Source organism: Topomyia yanbarensis, chromosome 3 (assembly GCF_030247195.1).
Source record: "Topomyia yanbarensis strain Yona2022 chromosome 3, ASM3024719v1, whole genome shotgun sequence".
Lineage (NCBI taxonomy): Eukaryota > Metazoa > Arthropoda > Insecta > Diptera > Culicidae > Topomyia > Topomyia yanbarensis.
In genome coordinates this window covers 371,828,369-371,852,881 of record NC_080672.1, presented here as the reverse complement: position 1 = coordinate 371,852,881, position 24,513 = coordinate 371,828,369, and the positions used below count along the sequence as shown (strand labels likewise).

Genomic DNA, 24,513 nt, shown 5'->3' with positions numbered 1-24,513 from the left:
ACGTCTTTTGAATGCAAAATATTTAGAAAAAAATTGGTTTTTCTTTCGCGCAATTTACGCGGTTTCTACAAAAATATTCCAAGATATTTGGAATGCAAAAGACTTATGGCCCGCACCCCAACAATATGGGTATGTGCAATTCAGAATGGTTTTGATAAGTAGGTGTCAGAGCTCGAAGTTTGGCACCATTTTGAAATCCAAGGTGGCGACTTCCGGTTTGGCTAAATTCGCCATAACCCCATAAATATGGGCATTACTATCTATGTCGAAAATTGCTTCGAAATAGGGAACGAAGCAATTTTTTAGTTGAATCGGATATCATTAAGGGGTACTGCGTTTATTTTCATTACTTGGCATTCTTTCAAATAAAAAAAGGAACAATTTCCTTTTAATGCCGAATGATTTCAAAATGCATGTACAGTTGAGATCGGTTGTCTTTTTCGTGAGTTGTCCTACTGGAGCTGTAGAACTTGGGTCTCAGAAGAGCTCCCCGTCAGAATCACTCACTACAATAGCAGACGAGACGAGAAATGGCATCCACTAAAACACTGCTTAAGGCCAATTGCAGCGCGCCGTGATTGTGAAAGTGATATTTATTGTACGGTTCATCCATGTGCGAGCGTAAGAACTTCACGATCTCCTGTATCATCGAGAAGGGCTCGAGCGTTTGTACGTTAACGTGTTCAATCGCGAGAGCGTTTGAATGTAGCGTTTGCTAGCGTCTGAGTAACTTCGCGTGTATAAAGTCGATTTTATAATCATGTGTCCATTCGCATAATCGCGTGTGTACTTGGATGATCGCGTGCGGACCGTGAATCTGATACTTAATTTTCGGTATACGGGTCAGATGTCAGTAGAGATCAAGTTCATCCGTATCACTAAAGTTTCTGGTCATGTCACTATCATGTTGTCTAGTAGATATAAGTGTCAATTTTTATTGATTCAACTAAAGGCATGTACCTAGGTCGCTAGGGCCGAGAGTAGTGACTTCCGGACGTGACCGATTCATGATCAATTTATAACTGCTAAAATCTTGACTTAGTCATCGGGACGATACCTTTTTGGTCGGATCGGGGACTTAGGTGTGTGTGGATGATTGCGAAGGGCGCGAGTGTTTGTATATAAACGTGTTTGTTGTGTGCATGTAATTTTGCGTGCATAAATTCCATTTCATAACTGTGTGCTTCGCTTATATGCGTATATTCTTGAATGATCGCGCGGACAGTAACTCTGATGCTTAATTTTCAGTGCACGGTTCAGACACTAGAAGAGAGTTCTCCCTTTTCACTGGAGTTCCCGGTCTATCTTGCTATGAAACGTGTTGTCTAGTGAACAGGAGCGTAATTTTTTTTTTTTGATTGGTCTAACTGAAGGCATGAGGCTAGGCTATTAGAGCCGATGGTAGAGACTTCTGGAGTTAAGGGGTTACATAACTTTTTGCGAGTAAAATTTGAAGATAGTTTGAATTTATGTAAAAGCATGAAGCAATGATTTTATTACATCAAGTCTGCATTGTAGTATTTTAATGGTATATTTTTCAGTGCAAAATACAAACATTAGTTCATAAAAATATATTGATAATTTGCTGAGTTATGGCCTTTTTTATTTAAGAGGTTTTTTTTTTATTAAGGAGGCTTGCGGTGATCACGATGAAAGATCAACAGATCAATTAGTATAGAAGAATTCCTCGAACCTTAACGATTAGTTGAATAAATAGTATTTTTCCTGTATACGGGAGCGCCGAATAAATCGATGTTTTAAGCTCAAAAATTGCATTAAAAATTCTTATCTATGAAATAAAAATGTATGCATAGAAAAGAAAAAATCAATGAGGATTACTTCAAGGAAAAAAGAAGAAAATCGGTTGAGTAGTTTTTCGGTAATCGTGATCACGGAAAAGCCATTTTTCGAACAACAACATTTAGAGACAATCGAGTTTAAAATTTTATGTTACCACTGCTCTTGGTAGATAAAGAGAGCTTCAACTTTCAACCTATTGCACCGATCTCTATGAACATTTGGCAAAATATTCTCAAGGAGTTGTACTCTCAGATAAAGTAATAAACTTCGTTTCGATATTTTGGAAAAATAAAAAGGTAGGTAATTTATTGGTGTTAAAACGTCCACTTAATTACCGGGGTGTTTTAATGTTGGCGAGATCGCTGGCGTTAGTATGTGTGGATGATTGAAATTGAATGTTCGAGTTTGTGACCAGGTTTGTTTTATTGCGAAGATCACGAGCGTTTGTACGTTTGGAATGAGAGCGATTGTGAGTGTATTTGAGAGAATATGCAATTGAATGTGTTAATGAGAGGAATTCCACGAAGATCCGTCCGAAAATTTTTAAAATCGTGGCCGACCATATTAGATTTCAATGAAATTTTACACGTTCAACCGGCATGGAATACTAAACATTTTCCACAGTAAATAAGATTATTTTAACCCAAGAGCATTTTTTTAAAAGGGCGTGGATTCTTGTTTATTAAACAGCAAAACTATCTGAGAACGAGTAACAGGGGATATTTCTGTACCAAAAAATATACACTGAACAAAATGTTGTGTGATTTTTCACAAAAACAACATGATATTGTAAATCATTTAGAAGCATACAACCAAAATATTATTCAACTATATAGTTTAATCGTCAGACCGTATGGTAGAACAACATTTTTATTGTTTTCGCATAGGTAAAAGGTTTACAACATCGTCTTGATGTCAAGGAGAAAGTTACATGAAATGTTATGGGCCTTTTGAAAACCCAATTGATGTTGATGAAGAAATGCGAATAACTTATGAAAAGGTCGTAATAAAATAAAAGAATCGTTTTGTTAAAACAATATTCAAAACAGCTTAACAACTACTACACTTCAGAATATTTTTGTTATGAGCATTTCGATCTAAAATGGCGGAATCGTATTAATAATGAAAATTGTAGTTTTGATTACAAATAATATGAATTTTCTCCACGATCCAATTACACTAAAACCTTCCTTTTACGTCTTTAAAACGAACATTATTTTATTTATTTATTAGTTCCGATCTTCGGTAGATACCATACAGATTATGAAAAATAGAACATACTATCTAAATTAAATAAAAATCCATAATAGCTAACTTTGATTTGGTGACATTGAAATCAAACAGATGTGAAGTTTCGTTGAATTTGTAGCAACATCTATCCATAGGATTGTTTTAACCATAAACAGTACGAAATGGCCAATTGTACCGGGCCGTGATTTTGATCGTGATATTGAGTGTACGGTTCAGATATAAGGGCGTTGTGACTTCATGATCGCGTGGATTTGAGCGTTTGTATGTTCGAGATTAAAACCGCGTGTAGAAATTTATGAGCGCAAAAATGTTCACTTCAGGTTGAACAGAGAATGGGCAAAAATCGAAAACAAAAACTGCAGTTTTTTTCCACACCGTGTACCAGATCTTCAAAAAATCAATCAGAAGAACTGTAACAACATTCTACATAAGTTGATTGATTTTTACGAAGATCTAACACACGGTGTGGAAAACACTGCTTTTTTCGTTTGCGATTTTTGCTCATTCTCTGTCCAACCTAAAGGGGGACTCCTCATCAGTGGCTCGTTAAAAAAATCGGTTTATTAGGTTTTTTCGAAAAGGAAAACAACAAGAGAAACAAATTCTTTTATTCGTTTTTGAACGCTTTTTTTACCTATAACAAAAATTGAAATTCTTTCTTAATCGGAAGGCCTTTCTGCACGATATAGACTATTATAATGATTGACATTTGAAATTTTAAATATTATATTCATTTTTAATAAAGTACACGATTTTTCGGCTTTTTTAGCTATAAAGGCGGTATTAACATTGAAAAATGATATTTTTAATACATTTTTAGTTCAGTCTGAGTTGAGTAATATTCGTACAAAAATATTCAACTGAGTTACAGAATATTTAATCTACGCTTTCTCGGAGCAAATTTTACCTGCATTCTAAAATATTTTGGTTTGGAGAAGAGCACTTATTAATTTTATTTTTTTTATTCACACAGCTTCGTGCAGTAGCTTCACGGAGCCAGTATATCATGTTTCAAAAGAACATATCATACCGTACGACGACGACAACCTACGTATTTTGTTTCGATGGAAGAGTGCACTTTGAAAATTAAACAAAAATGATATGTAACGAAAAATGGTTAGGTTTTAAACACTTATAATTCAGTCATTTCGCAATATTTTTTTTTTAAATGTTGGACAAATATTTTTAGTGTGGTCCAGCTGGAACTGAATTCTCGGAAGGGCTCCCTGTCAGAATCACTCACTACAAATACAGACGAGACGGGAAATAGCCAATTGCAGCGGACCAATATTTTGATTATTATATTGAGTATAGAGGAGAGTGGGTACACTTGATCCCTCTTTTGTTTTCTTCGCATAACTTGTCAATGAAATAAAAATTTAAATTTCAAAATTCGCAATTTTGTAGTCAATTTGAATTGTAAGAGCTGTGAACAATATGTAAATCCGAATACTATGCCCTTTCAGTAATATGAACAATTTTGAAAATCATGTCAAAATGAGGCTTTTGAAAAAACGTGTGGTAACTGCCTACTAGGGCTAAAGAAACAAAGCACACTACGACTAATAGACACGAATGTTCAGCTAATCACTTGTCCTGAATAATTAATTAATAATTAACGTTTTTAGATGCACGACAAACTTTAATAACAGTAGAAAGTTAAGAGAAGTATTTGCGGTAAATCAGTGCTGTTCAACTGGCTTTTCCAACCTTCGGTAACTTATACCATAATATGTTCACGGAAACAACATTTTAGATCAATTAATAGTGCCAGGCACTTTATGAAAATGATTTTTTTCTATTTCTATATATTTCGCACGTGTTTTAGAGAGCTAATGATAGGGATCAAGTGTACCCAGTGTTACAGGGATCAAAGATACCTATTGTATGAGGTGAACATAATTTATTATTTTTGGATGTGTTGTGAAACTTTTTATTCAAAAAATTTTTTTCTAGGCAAAAGTCCTTAGAAAGTAATCATACTTGAAAATATTCATATATAATTAATTCGCCGGTCTCATACAACCGTTTAAAAAATTTGTAAACAAATCTTCGAGATATCCATCAACATATTTTCTAAAATATTGCACAAATTTTCCAAACCAAATGTTATACATTAGATTTGTATTTAAAACATCAGAAAGGATCAAATATTTCATTTCCTTTTTATATTGTGGTAACTTTTGGGATATGACAAGGGAATCAATTATCCCCAAGGATCAAGTGTTCTCGCTCTCCCCTACGGTTTAGAAGTGGTGACTTCATGATCGCGTAGGAACGAGCGTTTGCATGTTCGTGCTTTAAGGGAGGTTCTCATTCAAATGACCAAAAAGTAGGCAAAGTAAGACAATAAAAAAACAAAATGGCGCCCATGGTGACGGTCTGTCTCAGGTTAGGTGTTCTTTTTTTCCATTTTATGGCTTCACTAAAATAGTGAATACAAAGAATTTGTAGATTTTATAGGTCATTCCTCTATTGAAAAAGGTTGTCTTTCGAGAGGTCAAAAGATGAAGTCTTTTATTAGAACTGTTTTCAAATGAGATTGTACGCAGTTTTGAAACGCATTTAAAGTTTTGAGAACATTTTCGATGAATTTATTCGCAGTAGAATTGTCAATATTTTGTAACAATTACATAGAATTATGGATTTTGGTAAACGCTGATTACGAACCTGAAGTCAGTTTTTCGAAATGTCCGATCCAATATGGCGGACCCCCACTGAAATATCAAGTGGTATTTCAGCCAAATTTGAGAAAGGGAGGTTTTGTGATTTATGAACACGAATATGCATCAAAATAAAAAAATAAAAAGTGGCGATTCCAATATGACGGACTAAAATGTGACTTTAACGTTAATTGGCTGAGTATTTAGCTACGCTGCAAGCATATGCAGTTCAGTCGCGGCAGTAGTGGCGCCTTCTATAGATCAAGGTACAGTGTAGGTACAGTGCAACGCGAAACATTCTGGGAATTCTGGTATAATGCCATGAAAATGTTTCTACCTGCGTCTCGAGTCGGGAGCGTCCCATGGCGACCAGGATGCCGCTTCGAACAATGGTCTGTAAAAGCTGTTTTGATGCGCGGATCGAAAAACCCGTTTAACACCTTTCAAAAAATGCAAAGAAAAATTCTATTTTTTTTTAAATTTTGAATGGGACTGCGTCTATAAATTTATTAGTGCTTAAGCGTTCAGACAACCACCGGAGTATTTCTATGTTTTCGAAAACGCGGGTGTAGGGATGGGTGAATGATCGCGAAAGCCTCAAGCATTTGAGAATAGATTTGTCGAGAAGGACACGAGCGTTTGTACGTTTATAATAAGAGAGATTGTAAGTATATGTGAGGTGTAGGTATGCTACGAAATTTCAATAATGTGATGCACAATCAAAATACCACGGTTTTTCATCGCAGTTTTCCTGTCATGTTTCTGTTTATACCTCTATTTTTAAGATGACATACTGCTTCTATGTAATATGGTAAACCAGGTGGTAGTTTCGATTTACCTGTGACGATTGCAACTCACCTTTTCAATGCTGCTATTCTAGTTGAGCTGCCAATCGTTGTTTGTTGTCTTGCAGAATCTGCAAAGATAAATTTAGAAATTTATGTTAGTGTACAGTATGAGATTTTTTCGTTTTAAAACCTCATTAATGCGATTCGAGTACATGAATCGAACATCATTTCGTTGATCGATCCCAGAACGACATATTTCATGAAAAACCAAGGACGCCAACACTTCACTCCAGACTGTGAATTTATTTGCCCACATAAACCGCCGGTCGTAAATCCCCTTAGGGTTATTGCACAGGAATTGCAAAAGGAAAAGACCGCATGTAATTGCAAAATGGCACAAATCTTACGCACATTCGAACCAGGTGATAATCTGCTGGACTATTTCCAGCGAAGGTGAGCTGCATGTTTTACGTGTAAGAGGATTAGCCGGCTTCTCGGCTACAAGCTTCACTTTGCTGCCATACAAACTGATGATAATCCCTTTCCGGTGGGCAGTGCCGGCGGTGGAGAGTATATAAACGCCAACAACACAATCGCAGTTAAGTGCAGCTTTGGTCAGTATCAATTTTCGAGGAAATGCCAACGAAGCTGATTTGGTGTACGTGGAATGCATTCTTTTGCAATTGTTATTATAATTGATACAGATTTTAAAACCATGGCTTGAACCCGTGGTTGATTTTTTTTCTAACGAATGTTAACTCAGGATATGAAAAGTAACACTATTCATGCTCCAATATATTCTATATAACTGAATATCTCATTGGAAACACAATAAAGGATCTGCGATGCGGTTCGGCACAGGTGTTTCGAGTTGCACATCACGACAGAACCGTACCCCGGGCAGCAATATGTTCACGAATGCATTATTAAAATTCATCAATCACTTCCTGTCGACAAAAGTCAATCAAATGCATATTATTCATCCGAGCGTAAAGCGGACCCCGGGACGGACGGACCATCCATCCAGCTATTAACCTAACAAAAGAGACGGGGTTGCAATTTTGTTCTGAATTGAATCGTGCCAATCAGGCTCATCGGTTCGGGCATCAGGATGCCCGCGACCGGTGTGGTGTATGGGGCATAATCTCACTATGGAAAATGGAAATTTTCAGCCGCCCGAATCATCGCACATGGAACCAATTGAGCGGAAAATCTTTTTTTTGTTGTTGTATAGGGCTGTCAGAGACGTCAATGAGGAGGAAATCATCATCATCATACATAGTAGCGCTTGATGAAATGCTAAACAGTTTTTTGTTATTTTTTGTTCAAACTAGGTAAATTGGCGTAGGTGAAATCAGTCAATGGTTAACGCTTCGTTGCCTGGATGAAAGCATAGTACAATAACGGCGAACTTCGGGGATAGGATTATTTGAAGGTCTGGAATAATTGAAAATTCATTAAAAGCTCATCAATATTCAAAATCCAATCAACGAAAAAGGTTTCAGCTGAGCCAATTCTCATCGCAATTCATTTTTTTTGCTCGTCGATTTTACCGTATATGTTACATTAACGCCTCTTAATGTCATATGTATTGGTACACCCAAAACCGGATTCTTTGATTCAACGTATGCTTTTAGCTAGTTCAAACCATAATATTACTTATCAAGTATTCCACAAAAACATTGAAATATAGCATATTGAGATAACATTCAATTCTTTCTGGATTGGACTGGAGGGATCTTCATTTAGATGAAAGGATTTGGTTGAAACTTCTTTCAAGTCAATTAAATATATTACCGTTACAATTTTTTTTCGAGAGTTGCCCTACTAGAGCTTTAGAGCTAGGTTCTCGGAAGGACGCCCCGTCAGAATCACAGACTACAATCACAGACGAGACAGGCAATGTCGCCCACTAAAACACTGATTTAGGTCAATTTCAGCGGGCCGTGATTCTGAATGTGATATTCACTGTACGGTTCAGATATGCACGGGCATACGGTTTTCGCTAGCGCTTGTATCATCGCGAAGCGCTCGAGCATTTGTACGTTAACTTGTTGGATCGCGTGTGCGTTTGTATGTCGCGAGTGCTAATGTCTTCGTAACTTACCGTGTATAAATTATAATTTAAAACCGTGTAGCGTTCGCGTGAATTCTAGAATTATCGTGCGCGGACCGTGAATTTGATACTTAATTTTCGGTGTCGGTTCAGGTGCTAGAAGAAAGTTACTGGAGTTCCCAGTCATGTCGCCATGTTGTCTGGTGCATATGAGCTTTATTTTTTTATTGGTCCAACTGAGTTTATGGACCTAAGTTGCTATGACGGAGGATAATGATTTCCGGACGGGACCGATTCATGATCGCGCGAACACGGACATTTGTAGGTTCGCGTTTGAGACCGAATTTGAAACTTCGTAAGTAGGGGAACATGGGGAGACTTGACCAAGCGCAAAATTCTATTATTGGCTGTGACGTGTGACTATTAGGTTCTTAAAAAAAATTCCAAAATATTTTTATACTTGTTTCGATCCCCCCCCCCCTTTTAAAAGAATGAAAAATCCTTTCCTTATAGAAAATATTCCGTTATTAATAAATTTAAGTTAAATGATGTATTTTTTTATCAAACTTTGTATGGACATATCTACTCGACTAATGATTACTTATAAAGTATCTCATCTTATTCCTTATGAAGTAGTGAAATGATTTTACATTTATCGGACCATTGGAATAGTTATTACTAAAATTTGCACGACGTTGAACGTAACAACTAATGTTGGGGAGATTTTACCAAGATTTTATGAGGAGGCTTGACCAAGTGACAATAATCTGAAGAAAGATACATTGTGAACATGCAATGTAAGCAGTACAGATAATCTCTAAAAGGAAATACATTTTAAAATGCAAAATTTATGAAACGCAGCCCTTTTGTATTTTTTACTAATACCTAAGGATCTCAACAATATGGAATAAAAGGACTAAAGTATGTTTTATATAATTAGTTTTTGTCCTGATTTTTCAATATTCGCTTGGTCAAGTCTCCCCAGGCATTGGTCAAGTCTCCCCGCAGTGGGGAGACATGACAAAAAAAAAACATTCACAGAAAAACTTTTGTAACTTTTGCAAAAGCGAATTAAAAATTCTGAAAAAAATCATGAACACGCAGAATACCTTTGCACATCATATCTCAATGAATTTTGTAGGATTGAAAACGTTGTTAGAGATTTATGCAGGTTTATCTGAAAACCTGGTCAAGTCTCCCTATCTTCCCCTACTAAAACATTCACCTTATTACCGGGGTGTTAACACCTACGCGGGCGTAGGTGTGCGTGGTTGATCGCGAAGAGTTTAAGCGTTCGTATGTTACCGCGTGTGCTTGCATGCATGTGACATCACGTGAATAAATTCGATTTGGTAACCGTGTGGCCATTCACATATTCGCGTGCGTTCTTGGATGGTCACGTGGACCGTCATTCCGATATTCAGTTTTCGGTGCACAATTCACATGCTGACAGGGAGTGAGTTACCACATATCACTAGAGTTCCCGGTCTTGTCGCCGTGGAACGTGTTGTCCAGTGGCTATGATAGCTTTCTTTTCTTTATTTGATCCAGTTGGAGGTATGGACCTAGACTTCTGGTATCGAGGATAGAGACTTCCGGCAGTAACCGATTTATGATCGCGCTAGCGCGGGAGATTGTGAGTTCACGCTTGAGACCGCTTTTAAGTTTTTATAAGTGCTGAGACGTTCACATTATCACCGGGCTGTTATAATGTCTGCGAGAACGCGGGTGTAAGTTGCGTGGATGATCGCGAAGGACTCAAGCATTTGTATGTTAAAGTGTTTGTAATGTGTATATCAGGAGTCTACTTTCTACTTCTGCCGCAGTCAGACGTACAATCGAGCCAAGTGAACAACAGGCCTCTCGATCTAGTGTGCATTGTCTCGAGAACAAAGGAAATATCGGATTATTCTTGTCATCATGAGTAAAGTTGACGAAAAAGCTCTACTCCGACCCAACGCTGCGGTCGTTGACTTTAAATTTTGTTTAAAACGACCGAGTTTTAGTGAAGTGGAATACCTTCTGAAGGTAAAAATGCAACTTAGGCTTGCGGAAGTCTTGTACCTTCAGTATCATCATCTTCGCAATGTAGTGTTAATATCATTAAACACGTTAGCACAAGCCGAGCGTTTCGTTTTGAAGAACAACTTAAAACAAGTGGTTGAAAGTGACAACGTTGGAATTAAGATTCCCGTATACATTGAGAATGATTATATAGATGTAAGGTTATATGACCTATCACCTCGTACCCCTCCTGAGCCAATTGCAAAATGTATGTCGCAATACGGAGAAGTAGAATCCGTTACACCTGATACTTGGAGAAACTTCTTCCCGGGTACTCCTAACGGCGTTTTTGTAGTGAGGATGCGGGTTGAAAGGCCTATACCCTCCTACTTGGCAATAAAACTCAAAACTCACGGAACTACAATTATGCCAACTACGCTATGCACCCATGAGGGGCAAACTCCTACGTGCAAGTATTGTAATCAGACAGCTCATCATGGACAACCTTGCGCGGAAGATGCAGAGGACAATGTATCTCAACCGATTGCCAACTCATCTACGGCAAACCAACCTAAAACAGAGTTTTCAATACCAATACCTGAACCACAAACGGTGGCCAAATTCGTGGCAGCTGTTCAGACCATAATGACAACCGCAAAAGAATCATCCAGCACCCCAAAAGCAACTGTAAGCAACATCGGCAACGAATGCAGTAACAATGATGACGGATTTACATTGATCAACAATAAGTGCAAAAAGCGAAAAAAGGTCTCCGCTCGCAATAAAAAGTTGCGCGCACGAGATCCAATTAATTCTTGATTGTATTTTTATTTTTACATGTATTGTAAACGTATAAAAGATCCACGGCTCCGTTAAGCTACCGCTATGAGCCGTGTCAAATAAACGAAAAAAAAACGAGTATATCTATTTTTATTTGGACATGGAACATATTGTTCAGTGGATATGAGCGTCATCCTTTTGTTTGGTCCACCTGAAGGCATTGCATCTATGCTACTAGGGTTGAGAATAGGGACTTTTGGACGTAACCGATTCATGATCCCGCGAACACGGGCATTTGGAGGTTCACTCCTGAGACCACGTTTGTGAATTTATAAGTGCTAAACCGTTCGCTTAGTCACTGGGGTGTTATCCCGGTTGCGAGATCGTGGTCGCAGATGGGCGTGGACAATCTCGTTGAATTTGAGCGTTTGTATGTTGACCTTTTTGTCGCGTGTGCTAGTGTGTATGTAACTTCTAGTGTATATATAATTTTTTTTTGTAAAAAATGGCCATTCGCATGTTCGCGTGTTCTTGAATGATCGCGCGCGGACCGGGAATATACTTAATTTTTTTTTTTCAATTTGTTTATTTGATAAGGCACGTATGCGTTAGCTTAAAGGTGCCATTTTTTCATTGTTTTACATTTTGAATTTCTTAAAACTAGGGGGTTACACATTTCAATATTATTTTGTTTTATATAATGAAACTAAAAAAAAAACTTTACAGCTAACTTATACATATAAAAGAGGGTATAATATAATATTCGTAAGATTAGGGGGACGGGTCATTTTGTGTGTTCTTTGTATAGTAATTCACTTTATGATTTTTAGAAGGGAGATTGTAGGAGAAATTAATTATTAACTAAGCGGAACATTTTACAAGCTTATTAACTAGAAATAACTAGAAAGAGTGGTTCGAGATTAAGGGGAATTAATTAGGGCTATTTTAAAGTAGTGGTACTGTTGGGCATTTCTTAACGAGATTAAATATTGATCAACTAAAACTAAGCACTTAAGTTTTGGGAATATATTCAAGGGGAGAAGGGGATGAAGTCATACATCTGTGCATCAGAGACATGGGAGGGAGAGCGGACAAGGCTGAAGAGGGGGGAGGGGGTGGGGGGTGAGATATAAACTTTCAGTTTCCGGCATCAGGAATCAACGACCAGGATTACAGATTCGAACGGATGTATCAAGTATTGGGACGCCGGGCGGTTTTCCTCGAGCCGGCAGGGGTTCCTCCAGACGATTTCGTAGTACGGCTCAGATACGGATCGGGAACACACCGCGCTGCGTGTGCGATGTTGTACTGTAGATCTCGTGTTGTTGGTTCATTCGACAGATGTTTTGTCTCGTCTTGGAGTCGTATCAAACCATCGTTGGGGTACGGTAGGCGGAAGAGGGCACTTCTGGGAATAATAAGAGAAAAGAAAGGGGCATTTAAATTTGGATATTGATGGTTTTGAGGAACGTGTATATAAGGGACATGTAGAGAATATCGCGGCTTGCTAGTACATCTCGAACCGGGACATTGGGTGATCTTCCTCGGGCCCGAAGGGAATCGAATAGTTGAGATCTGGCAGAACAGTACTCGGCGCATGCCCAGACAACATGTTCGATTTCGTGATAACCGTTGCCACAAGCGCAGATACCGCTATCCACGAGCCCAATACGCCGGAGATGTGCGTCCAGCGTGTAGTGATTGGACATGAGCCGAGACATCACGCGAATGAAATCCCAACCCACATCCATCCCTCTGAACCAAGGTTTCGTCGATACCTTAGGGATTATCGAATGTAGCCACCTTCCCAGTTCACCATTGCTCCATGAAGTTTGCCAACTTTCGAGGGTTCTCTGATGAGTGATACTGAAAAATTCGCTGAAGCTAATTGGTCTTTCATATATGTCACCTTGTAAAGCGCCCGCCTTAGCTAAAGAGTCCGCTTCTTCATTACCTGGAATGGAGCAATGCGAGGGAACCCAAACTAAGGTAATCTTGTACGATCTTACAGACAAAGCACGCAGGCGCTCCCAGATTTTCCCCAGAAAATATGGAATGTGCTTTCTAGGTTTCATTGAACGGAGAGCCTCGATTGAGCTGAGGCTATCCGAGACAATAAAGTAATGATCGGTGGGCAAAGTATCAATGATCCCAAGGGTATACTGAATAGCAGCAAGTTCTGCGACGTAAACTGAAGCAGGATCATTGAGTTTGAATGAGGCGGTGAGGTTTTGATTGAATATACCGAAGCCAGTGGAGCCGTCGAGGCTTGACCCGTCGGTGTAAAACATCTTGTTGCAGTCGACTTCTCGAAATTTACTATGAAAGATGCTTGGGATCACTTGCGGACGTATGTGATCCGGGATTCCACGAATCTCGTCTTTCATGGATGTGTCGAAGAATACAGTTGAATCAGAAGCATGAAAGAGATTGACACGGTTGGGATAGTATGAAGAAGGATTGATATTTTGTGCCATGTAATCGAAGTACAAGGACATAAATCGGGTTTGAGAATTGAGCTCGACAAGCCTTTCGAAATTTGCAATTACTAACGGGTTCAAGATATCGCATCGGATGAGCAATCGATATGAGAGTTCCCAAAATCGATTTTTCAGCGGAAGGACGCCCGCCAGCACTTCTAAACTCATCGTATGTGTCGAGTGCATGCAACCCAAAGCAATACGCAAACAACAATATTGGATTCGCTCTAGTTTGATGAAATGTATGTTCGCAGCGGAGCGGAAACAGAAACTCCCGTACTCCATCACCGACAATATTGTTGTTTGGTACAGCCTGATCAGGTCTCCTGGGTGGGCACCCCACCATGTTCCGGTTATTGTACGGAGAAAGTTGATCCTTTGCTGGCACTTCTGTTTCAGATACCTAATGTGACATCCCCAGGTTCCTTTAGAGTCGAACCAGACCCCGAGATATTTGAAAGTTGAAACCTGAGCAATAGTTTGACCCATTAATTGAAGCTGTAGTTGCGCTGGTTCACGCTTCCTTGAAAATACGACTAGCTCAGTTTTCTCCGTGGAGAACTCGATACCTAGCTGGAGGGCCCAAGCAGACAAATTGTCCAAGGTATCTTGCAATGGTCCTTGCAGATCGACGGCTTTGGGACCTGTAATAGAGACCACACCGTCATCTGCAAGCTGCCTTAGCGTGCAGGAATTGACAAGACATTCGTCAATGTCATTCACGTAAAAGTTATAGAGAAGGGGGCTTAGACATGAGCCCTGGGGAAGACCCATGTAGCTAATTCGTGATGTCGATAAATCACCATGCGAAAAATGCATATGTTTTTCAGACAGCAAGTTTAGCAAAAAGTTGTTTAGAGTCGGTGAAAGACCATGCTGGTGCAGCTTCTCAGAAAGAATTTTGATAGAAACTGAGTCAAAAGCCCCCTTTATATCTAGGAAAACTGATGCCATCTGCTTTTTGCTAGCATAAGCCATTTGAATTTCTGTTGAGAGCAACGCAAGACAATCGTTCGTCCCTTTGCCTTTGCGGAAACCAAATTGTGTCTCTGACAGTAAGCCATTTGCTTCAACCCAATTATCGAGGCGAAACAAGATCATTTTCTCGAACAACTTTCGGATACAGGACAGCATCGCAATCGGACGATACGAGTTGTGGTCGGAGGCTGGTTTTCCTGGTTTTTGAATGGCGATGACCTTCACTTGCCTCCAGTCATGAGGGACAATATTACCCTCAAGAAACTTGTTAAATAAATTCAACAAGCGTCTCTTGGCAGAGTCTGGCAGATTCTTTAACAAGTTAAATTTGATTCTGTCTGGCCCTGGGGCTTTATTGTTACATGATAAGAGAGCAAGTGAGAACTCCACCATCGAAAACGGTGTATCGTTCGCGTTATTGTGAGGGGACGCGGTGCGGTAGATCTTCTGTTCCGGGGCGGAATCCGGACAAACCTTCTTGGCAAAATCGAATATCCAACGGTTTGAATATTCCACGCTCTCATTAGTACTGTTTCGGTTTCGTAAGCGCCGGGCCGTACTCCAAAGAGTGCTCATCGATGTTTCTCTCGTTAGTCCGTCGACGAACCGGCGCCAGTAGCTACGTTTTTTGGCTTTTATCAAACTCTTCATGCGCGTTTCCGCCATCGCGTACTGTCGGTAGCTAGCTGGCAGCCCGTCGTCCCGGAAGGTCTTATACGCAGCGGCCTTCTCCGCGTACACGTCTGAGCACTCTTTGTCCCACTATGGATTGGGAGGACGCCCGCGTGAATTCGCGTCTGGTACGCGTTTAGTCTGAGCTTGAATCGCGGTATCGAGAATCAAGCCAGCCAGGAACCCGTACTCTTCCTCCGGAGGAAGCTCTTGTGTCGATTCTACTTTTTCGGATATCGCGGACGCGTAGCTCTTCCAATCAATATTTCGTGTGAGGTCATACGAAACATTGATTGTATTCGGTGGCCCTGAACCGTTAGCAATATTAATTACGATTGGCAGATGGTCGCTGCCGTGGGGATCAGAGACTACCTTCCACATGCAATCTAACCGCAGCGATGTCGAGCAGAGGGACAGGTCTAAGGCGCTCGGACGCGCTGGAGGGGCTGGAATCCGTGTCATTTCACCCGTATTCAAAATGGTCATATTGAAGTTGTCGCAAAGCTCATGGAGTAGGGTAGATCGATTATCGTCATGAAGGCAACCCCATGCTGTGCCGTGGGAGTTGAAGTCATCTAAAACTAGCCTCGGTGCGGGGAGGAGTTCCGCAATATCGCAAAGCCGTCGGTGGCTAACTGAGGCTCTAGGGGGATGTAGGTGGAAGCAATGCAAAGGTCTTTGCCTTTAATTCTGGTTTGGCAAGCGACAACTTCAATGCCTGGTGTCGAGGGGAGGTCGATCCGATTGAAAGAATAGCACTTTTTGATCCCCAAAAGTACTCCTCCGTAAGAGTCTTCTCGATCCAAGCGAATAATATTAAAATCGTGAAAGTGTAGGTTTACTTCTGAAGTAAGACATGTCTCGCATAGGGCAAATGCATCGCATTTCAAATTATTTAGTAAGATTTTAAACGAATCGATTTTCGGGATAATACTTCTGCAATTCCACTGTAGAACAGTGATTAAATCCTTGACCTCGTTCGATGAATTAGTCATCGAAGGATACAATCGCTGAAAGGAGGGGCCATTTCGCAGTGAACTGCATCAAAAATGTTTTTACTGCGGGGAGAAAGCTTATCAAGATGCTTTTAAGGGGGTCAGAAATATTTAAAGCTGTAAGAATCCGGTCCACAATGTCAGAGAAATTTGTTAAGCCAGCGCTGTTTTCTTTCTCTGGCTGAGATATGAGAACACTTGGGGTTATTCATGTTCCTGTAAGTGCTGGGAACTCCTTTTCTGAGCTCAGGTTACTGAGACCGGGAGCGACTTGCTTCGGTTTTACACCAGTACTTCCTTGAGTAGTTATTTTAGGGGGGCCATGAAGAGACACCTTCTGGCCTTTACGACGAAGCTTGGGAGAGGAAATGTTCCTCCTTTTTCTATTGCTTCTAAGCACAGCAGAAGATGTTCCCTCCTGGGGTTCATCACAGTCGCCTTCGTCAGTAGACAATTTGGTATAGATGTTCATAGAGACAGGTGGCGTAGCTATCTTAAGCATTTCTGCCAAAGATCGCTTAGAGCGTCCCTGAAGGGAACGCTTAAGTTTCTCCTCGCGCTGTTTGTACGCGGGACATGAAGGGAGATCATGTGGGTTTCCCCCACAGTAGAGACATTTTTCGACATCTCTACCACAGGAATCATCCGCATGATTCCCACCGCATTTCCCACAGCGGGCTTTATTGCTACAATGGGAGGCTGTGTGTCCCAATTGTTTGCAATTAGTACAGTTCATGACCCGCGGCACAAAGAGGCGAACAGGTAGACGAACCTTGTCAAAGAGGAGGTAATTGGGCAGGGCAGAGCCGGCGAAGGTCACCCGATAAGAGTCTGAGTTGACGTATGTTTTCTTCCCGTCAGCTGCGACTGATGCTGAATGCAAACGTTTGCATTCCAGTATCTTCACTGACTTAAGCATGGGGTCTTTGAAACAGCCAGTCCCATATTTTAGCAGGTCCTCGCAATTCAGACTCGAATCGGAAACGACCCCACTGACTTTAACCCTGCTAGCTGGAATATACACCCTGTACTCCCTCGTAAAGGGCTCGTAGCCAGCAATACCATTTGCCTGAGTTGAACTGTTAACAACCACCCGAAGCTTATCAGGGCGAATTTTCGATATTTCTGTCACGGCCGAATACCGGTCTGTCAGAACGCGAGAAATCTGCAACAGATTCAAACACTTTTTTTCTTTGGTCCGGAAGAAAATCACACATGGCCCGGTGGCTGAACTCGGATATACTTTGAGCCGGGAAGCCGATTTTGTTTCGACGTCCATCTCGCCTTGAGATAAACCGCCTTCAGGGGAAGTCATTTTTGCACGGGCCTATTGCCCAGTGCACGTTATTAAGACAACCAAGAAGGGGGAAACGAAAACTAATACTTAGCTTGTGTAGGTAACGGTATCCAGACGGCTTACTAGAATAACACTGCTTCACTTCACTGACCGGCTAACGGTACAGAAACAGAAACACAAAAGAAGGGAAAAAATACTGAAACCTCAACTAGGCGTAGTGTGTGCAAATAACCTTGAACGCGGATTAACACTATATGTCGCTATAGAGTGTACGGACCGATGACAAAAGACTTCTATCTCGACTAAGTGCTCGATAACGAATCAATATACTTAATTCTTAGTGTTTGGTTCAGATGCTAGAAGAGAGTGAGTTCTCCCATTTTACTAGAGTTCTTGGTCATGTCGCTATGAAACGTGTTGTCCAGTTTTTTTTTCTATGGTTTAACTGAAAGCAAGAGTTTAGGCTGCTAGGATCGAGGGTAGTGTCTTCCAGACTTGACCGATTCATGATTGCGCGAGCGGTGGGTTGATGCTCAAGAATGCGTTTGTAAATTTATATGTGCTATGTTGTGACCAGGTTTGTTTTATCGCGAAGGCCACGTCTGTATATTTGGAATGAGAGAGATTGTGAGTGTATATGAGAGACTAAGTAATTTATTACTTTATAAAGTAAGATATACAAAAAAATCGAAATCGACCGATACTATTATTGGTACACATGAGTATCGGAAAAGCAAACTAGTGGAAGTACAAAAAACAGACTAATGAAGTAGAAGAAGAGAACACGTGTAACATGCAATCAAACTACTAGAAATCGTCCAAATGCTACAAATGATACTTATTTATCATTAACGACAATTGCATTCCGTTAGAAGTTTTTGTTGCAATGCTGACCGGGAATGGAAGATACCGATGCACATGGGTAAATTAATCGTACCTTAGTTTATACAATCCTATCTTTCCGGATGAATCGAATGCACGAATTGAACACCGGTAAAAAGTGACCAACAAATCCCAAGAAGGATTACCCACTATTCTATCATATACGCCAGTTCTGCATCCATTCCCTTACCCATCTGTCACAAATACTCAGATGAACGCATATACAGATAGGCATACGACTAGCACATAACAATTGTACACTAGTACCAAAAACTACAATTATTACAACACAGCTAATCGGATTCAACTATTATATTTTATTAATGCGCCTGCGCACGTTGACGCAGTCGATCGGTAAATCGACACACAATGACTCTCACTGTGAGCCGTGTTAAAAAATACTGCCTTAAGCTGTTGAACAATGTCTGCAAACACAGCCCACAATAGAAGTCAATCCACAGTGACCCGCTAATCGACCACGCCAGTGTGCACAGACTGTTGACTGACCGTTAGTTTGGGCTGGTGCAGAGTATGAAAAGACCCAAAACATAAAAAAGGGCCCATAAGCCCGCTCGGTGTCCTCGATGCACCACTATCGAGAGGTAATGCAACAACCAGCTTAAAGCAGTTGTCTGTCAGAGGTTCTTTAAAACTGATGCACAAAATTAAATATAATATGAATGCTTTAATATGCTTGATGCCGTTTGCAATACCGTCAAACCCGTCAAACTAAGGGGAAGGATTTTTAGCTGGTATTGAATAATTTTATATTAATCTGAAGCATTCTTATAAATGAAATATTGTAACGAGTTTAAGTAACTTATGGTTTTGCGTTTCGACTTAATCTCATGAATAGCCACATAAGTCCGCCAGATACTGATGATGTCAACAGGTAAACAGGTGACTTACTAAAGTTGTAAGTATTGTGCCTTTTATGTTCAAATTTTTTTATTTATTTTTATAGCAAAGCTTTTTAGCCATTAGTTTATTAGCCGATCTACGGTTCAATTTCCCTGTGAGCTCATCAGCAATCAACAGTTCTGTGCTTGCGGCAGAGTATCCGGGACCAAATGTAGGTATGCTTGTGAACACAAGTCGTGCTCCTTTCTTTGAATATAGCATTTAACGAGTTACCAAGTAGCTTTTACCAGATACTGATGAGATGAAGTCAAAATGCATATCCACAACTAACCCTCAAAATTGTGACTTCAAAAAGCATCGCTCCTAAGACCCAATGAAATCAAAAGCCTTGTTAGTCGTTCTTTTTGAGAGAGAATCGAGAGCCTGTAAACGCTCGATCATTTGTATTTCAAATTACAAGTTCATTGAAACTAGAGCACTGTAACTAGCCGAGCCTCTGAGACCTCTTGCCTTTTTGAGGGTTAAAGATATTGTCCCCTTTACAACTTCAGTATAGCACAGCTGTTTTTGGGTATCGCTATAAAAAACGAAACGAAGCTGAAAGGGGTTTCAGTCAAATCTGTCATCATTCTAATTTATGGATTGTGAAATATAAACACGAATATTTTTTCTTATTTTTTTAGCACACGCTCGTGAAAATCATAAGTATTTTTATGGAAACTTTCAGTTCTAAATTTCTATCTCTAATTCGTTTTTACTGTTGTTCTTGAGTTTGACATTTGGCCAAGATATACAGTACATGAATTAAAGGTTTTAGTGTACAACTTTTTTGACAGTTCGCATCTCAAATACAATGTGAAAAAATCTATCAGTTCAGTACGAAACGAGAAATTCGAATCCAGGTATATTTGTGTTATTTTGGCTCAAGAATAAAACACACCAAACATGTTTGAAAGCAAATTGTTGTTCAATCGTAAAATATTTATTCGTTTCTTTTTGGCATAGCTCTACGAATTGATGCAGCAGGTTTACCTGCCAAGAAGATACCGTTGCGACCATAGCGCAAAATCTCAAACTTTCCGTTTACACTTCTGGCATCTATGCAAGCATCCAAATATTGACCACCTATACAATCTCTGTGGTCGCAAGTAGCAAGCAGCTTCTGACTTATGACATACTGTGGCTGCAAGCCAAAACAAACATATTTACCTTCTTCAGTGCGCCAATCTCTTTTTTGCCACCCCGACCCGATCAGGTAGCCGTGCAACCAGCAACTACCACAAGAGTGCTGTAAATCAATCCATCTGTCGTATGCCTTTGCATAAATAGGCAACCTGTAGCAATCATTGGTGGCGGTTTTGGTACCCCGCTCTGTAGAATTGTAAAAAAGTGGCGTTTGAAATATTTAGAGACGCTTTGTGCGGGTGTGTGTTTGAATAACACACGGGAAGTCGAGTGTGAAGTGCAACTAGGAATGACATCATTCAAGAGAAAATGCGTGCCAAATTTCGAAAACAAAATGCAGTGTCTTGGTCGGAAAGCATTAGATGACCTATTTGCATAAGAATTTTGTTTGCCTAGAAATAAAATACCAAGGAATGGAACAGAAGAAGGTCAAATTCAAGTAAGCTATGTTTTACGAGAAATAACGTTTGTTTATCCCCAGACGATCGTTGTTTTGCTTAATAATATCAATCCACATGCATTTCTAATATGTGGGCGTACGTGTTCATGAAATATTGATAGGAATGCACGAATGAGAGCACAAAATCTCTCGTTCGTTTGAAAACAGTAGCATAACGTAATTCTATCAATCGTGTTTAAATGAATAAGCACACGCCAACGCATTCGGATATAGCAATGCGTATTTTCCTCGCACGTTCGACACTCAGTTGATCGGGATATAAGTATGGTATGTGTGTGGATGTTTGGCAGATTCATCCTACCTAATTGCGGTGACATGAAATATGCAAAAATCCTAACGAACATCAGTACTACAAACTTTTTTCCAGTGCCACATAGAATTATAAAAATTCCAACTGGAATATGCAGCCTTGAGTTTCAAAATGGCGTCACACATTGCTTTCCATCATCTACATGTTCGTCCCAAACAACCTATATTATTAGTTATAGAGAATTTTGCTCAACTGTCGCTGTCTTGAATTTATTACTTATAACGTTTTTAGATCTTGAGTTTTATATTTCAGAAAGTTCTTAGACGCAAATAAATAGCAGTTGGACTGAAAACCTCATTCAACCTAACATTAGCGTATGGCAATTGAGCATAGGACCGATGTGAAAACGATTAAGGAAAAGTGAGGAACCAGTTCCTAACATCAAAGTACCAAGTAGCTCCGTTGAAACCAATCACCAAGGATGCCAAATGTTTTTTTTTTTCTCAAAAAGTTTGTAATTTTTTTTGGAATAGTCTGAAATTATCTGGATGGCCTAATTTTTTTGCAAATGCTTCATTGCTTATCTATGAGCTGTATTTGTTGCAATTTACTAATGAAACGTATTTGTATGTTAACCAATATATCTCGGCTTTCTGAAAATTTGGTAATTGTGCTGTCAATCAAACCAATTTTAATGCTTAATTTTCAGCATAGAGCATATGAATTAAATTTGAGTCTCTGAGCATATGAATTAAATTTGAGTCTCTGATCTTGGATTGCTGAAACTTTTATTTGATGAAAACTCGATAACATTTATTCATTTTTAGGGAAACAAACTTTGGTATTTTGTGTTTCCAGCTATTTTAAAAAGTTTTGTTTTAAAAATTGTAGCTTAAAAGGTAGTTTAAAATCAACAATGCATTCATGTAACTTATTTTGTTATTTTCAAAGTGTCTGGATAAATATGGACAATTTTTCTGAAATCTGGATCAGACAAACATAAATCTGTATGTCTGGATAACGCTTAAAAATCTGAAAGAATCCAGATAAATCTGGGAAGTTGACACTCCTCCCAATCACAATGTGGGGTAAACGACACACGTAAAATATATTTTAGATAAATAGATAATAATTCAAGCAAACTACTTACAAAATTAGTACGAAAACTCCTATAAAACTCGTAGTCTGAAGTAGACTCAATCATCCATATAATTTTAAATTGGTTAAGAAATTTACGTTTCGATTTCGTCTCATCAGAATTCGACACTAACTCCAACTAACGGACTAAGGTAGCGCCGGATTGACGCTAGCTCCAAAAAACGAAGGCACAACATGTAGGGCAAACTTCAAGAGCCGTTAAGCCATGGCTTCCGATTTAATGCTGATATAATGCTAGAATGTGCAGCTTCTATACAATGTTAGTGATAATGTACAACCGATATAGTGCAAGAACTCAACACTAAGAGGTTCTTGGGAGTTTTGGCATTGTTCACATTTGCTGGTCAACATGTTCACCATGTTAATCACTTCGTTCACAAGATTTTCCGGACAAATATCAAATGGTAACACTGGTAATTCACTCTCAAAGACATGTTCGCATCTGTTCTCTAAGAAACCTAAAAAATAAGGAATATGAAAAAGTTGAATATAAGATTTTATTGAAGACATCGACATCTTCTTACATGTTGCAAACAAATCTTTGACGATTTTCATGTAATTCGAACTTCTGGAGCAACAAGAAACCATACCCAAGTAACAATTGAAGTTTTATAGCATGCTACAAGTGCAATCTAAGTTTTATGAGTGTCTATAAAACTATCATAAAACCTCAATTGTTACTAGGGATAAACAGCAAAACGAAACGAATTCTATTCCTTCCTTAGAATAAAAGTGCGCAATGTATATCATATAATTTTTTTTGAGAAGAGTCCTACTGGAGCTGTAGAGCTGGGTTTTCGGAAGGGCTCCCTGTCAGAATCACCTACACTACAATTGCAGAGACGGGAAATGTCACCCACTAAAACACTTAAGGTTTAAGGTCAATCACAGCGGGCCGTGATTCTGATTGTGATACTGAGTGTACGAGCGTATGGACGCAACGATCGCGTGGGAATGAGCGTTTTTTTGTTCGCATCTGAGACTGCGTTAATCAGATTACGGGTGTTGTAGCGTTCTCTAAGTTATCGGGACGTTTTTGGGTTTGCGTAAACTGGGGCACAAATGTGTGTGGATGATCGCGATTGCATTCTTCTTTGTGTATCAACGCGAATGGCTTGAGCGTTTGTATGTTGACGTGTTGGATCGCGTGGGCGTTTGTATTTCGTGTGTGTATGTAACTTCGCATGTATTATTTCGATTGTATAATCGTGCCGTAAATTACGTATTCGCGTTGATTCTTGAATAAATGCGCGGGCTGCGAGTCTGATGTTGGATTTTGAGTGCACTGTTCAGATGTTTGAACTGAAGGGGAGGGGCAAGCGGGGATGCCAGGTGCACAGATTTATCTGTGTTTTACAGATTTTCAATATGCTGAACAGATTTCAAAAACACAGATTTCCACAGTTTTCTGTTTTAATGTACAGATTTAGACAGCTTTCTTGTACAATGCGCAGATTAGCACAAATTTTTCAATTTTTTACCTTGCGCTTAATTTTTGCCTCACGCAAGAGCCAAAAAAATCTTGTTTCCAGCCAAGTTTGTACGTTTTCCGTAACACAGATAGACACAGATTTTTAAACGGGCCGCGCACAGATGCAAAATATCTCCAGGCATCCCTGGGGGCAAGGGTAGACATCCAGACATAACAGATTCAAGTTCGCATTGGAAAGGGCGCTGGTATAATCGCATTTGAGACAGCATTTATAAATTCGTAAATGCTAAAACATTCAATTGATCCTAGACGTTTTTATGTATGCGAGATGGCGGCCGTAGGCAGATGATCGCGATGACATAATCGCAGGCGTGATCTGATATGTCTTATCGCGAAGGACACGAGCGTTTCTATGCTAACGTGTTTAACGAGTGGGCGTTTCGATGTCGCGTATGGTAGCGTATGTATAACTTTGCGTGTTCGAATTCGTTTATATTACCGAGAAACCGCTTTTGTACTTG

General features: G+C 39.6%; 1 protein-coding gene across 6 annotated transcripts in view; it reads right to left on the bottom strand.

Annotated features, from left to right (window-relative positions):
- LOC131690329 (uncharacterized) overlaps positions 1-24,513 on the bottom strand; it is a 561,476-nt gene that overhangs the window by 359,533 nt on the left and 177,430 nt on the right. For all 6 annotated transcript variants that reach the window (XM_058976022.1, XM_058976025.1, XM_058976026.1 and 3 more), the window contains exon 2: positions 6,573-6,630. The gene's annotated coding sequence lies outside the window, so the exon portion shown is untranslated. The remainder of the gene's footprint in view (positions 1-6,572; positions 6,631-24,513) is intronic.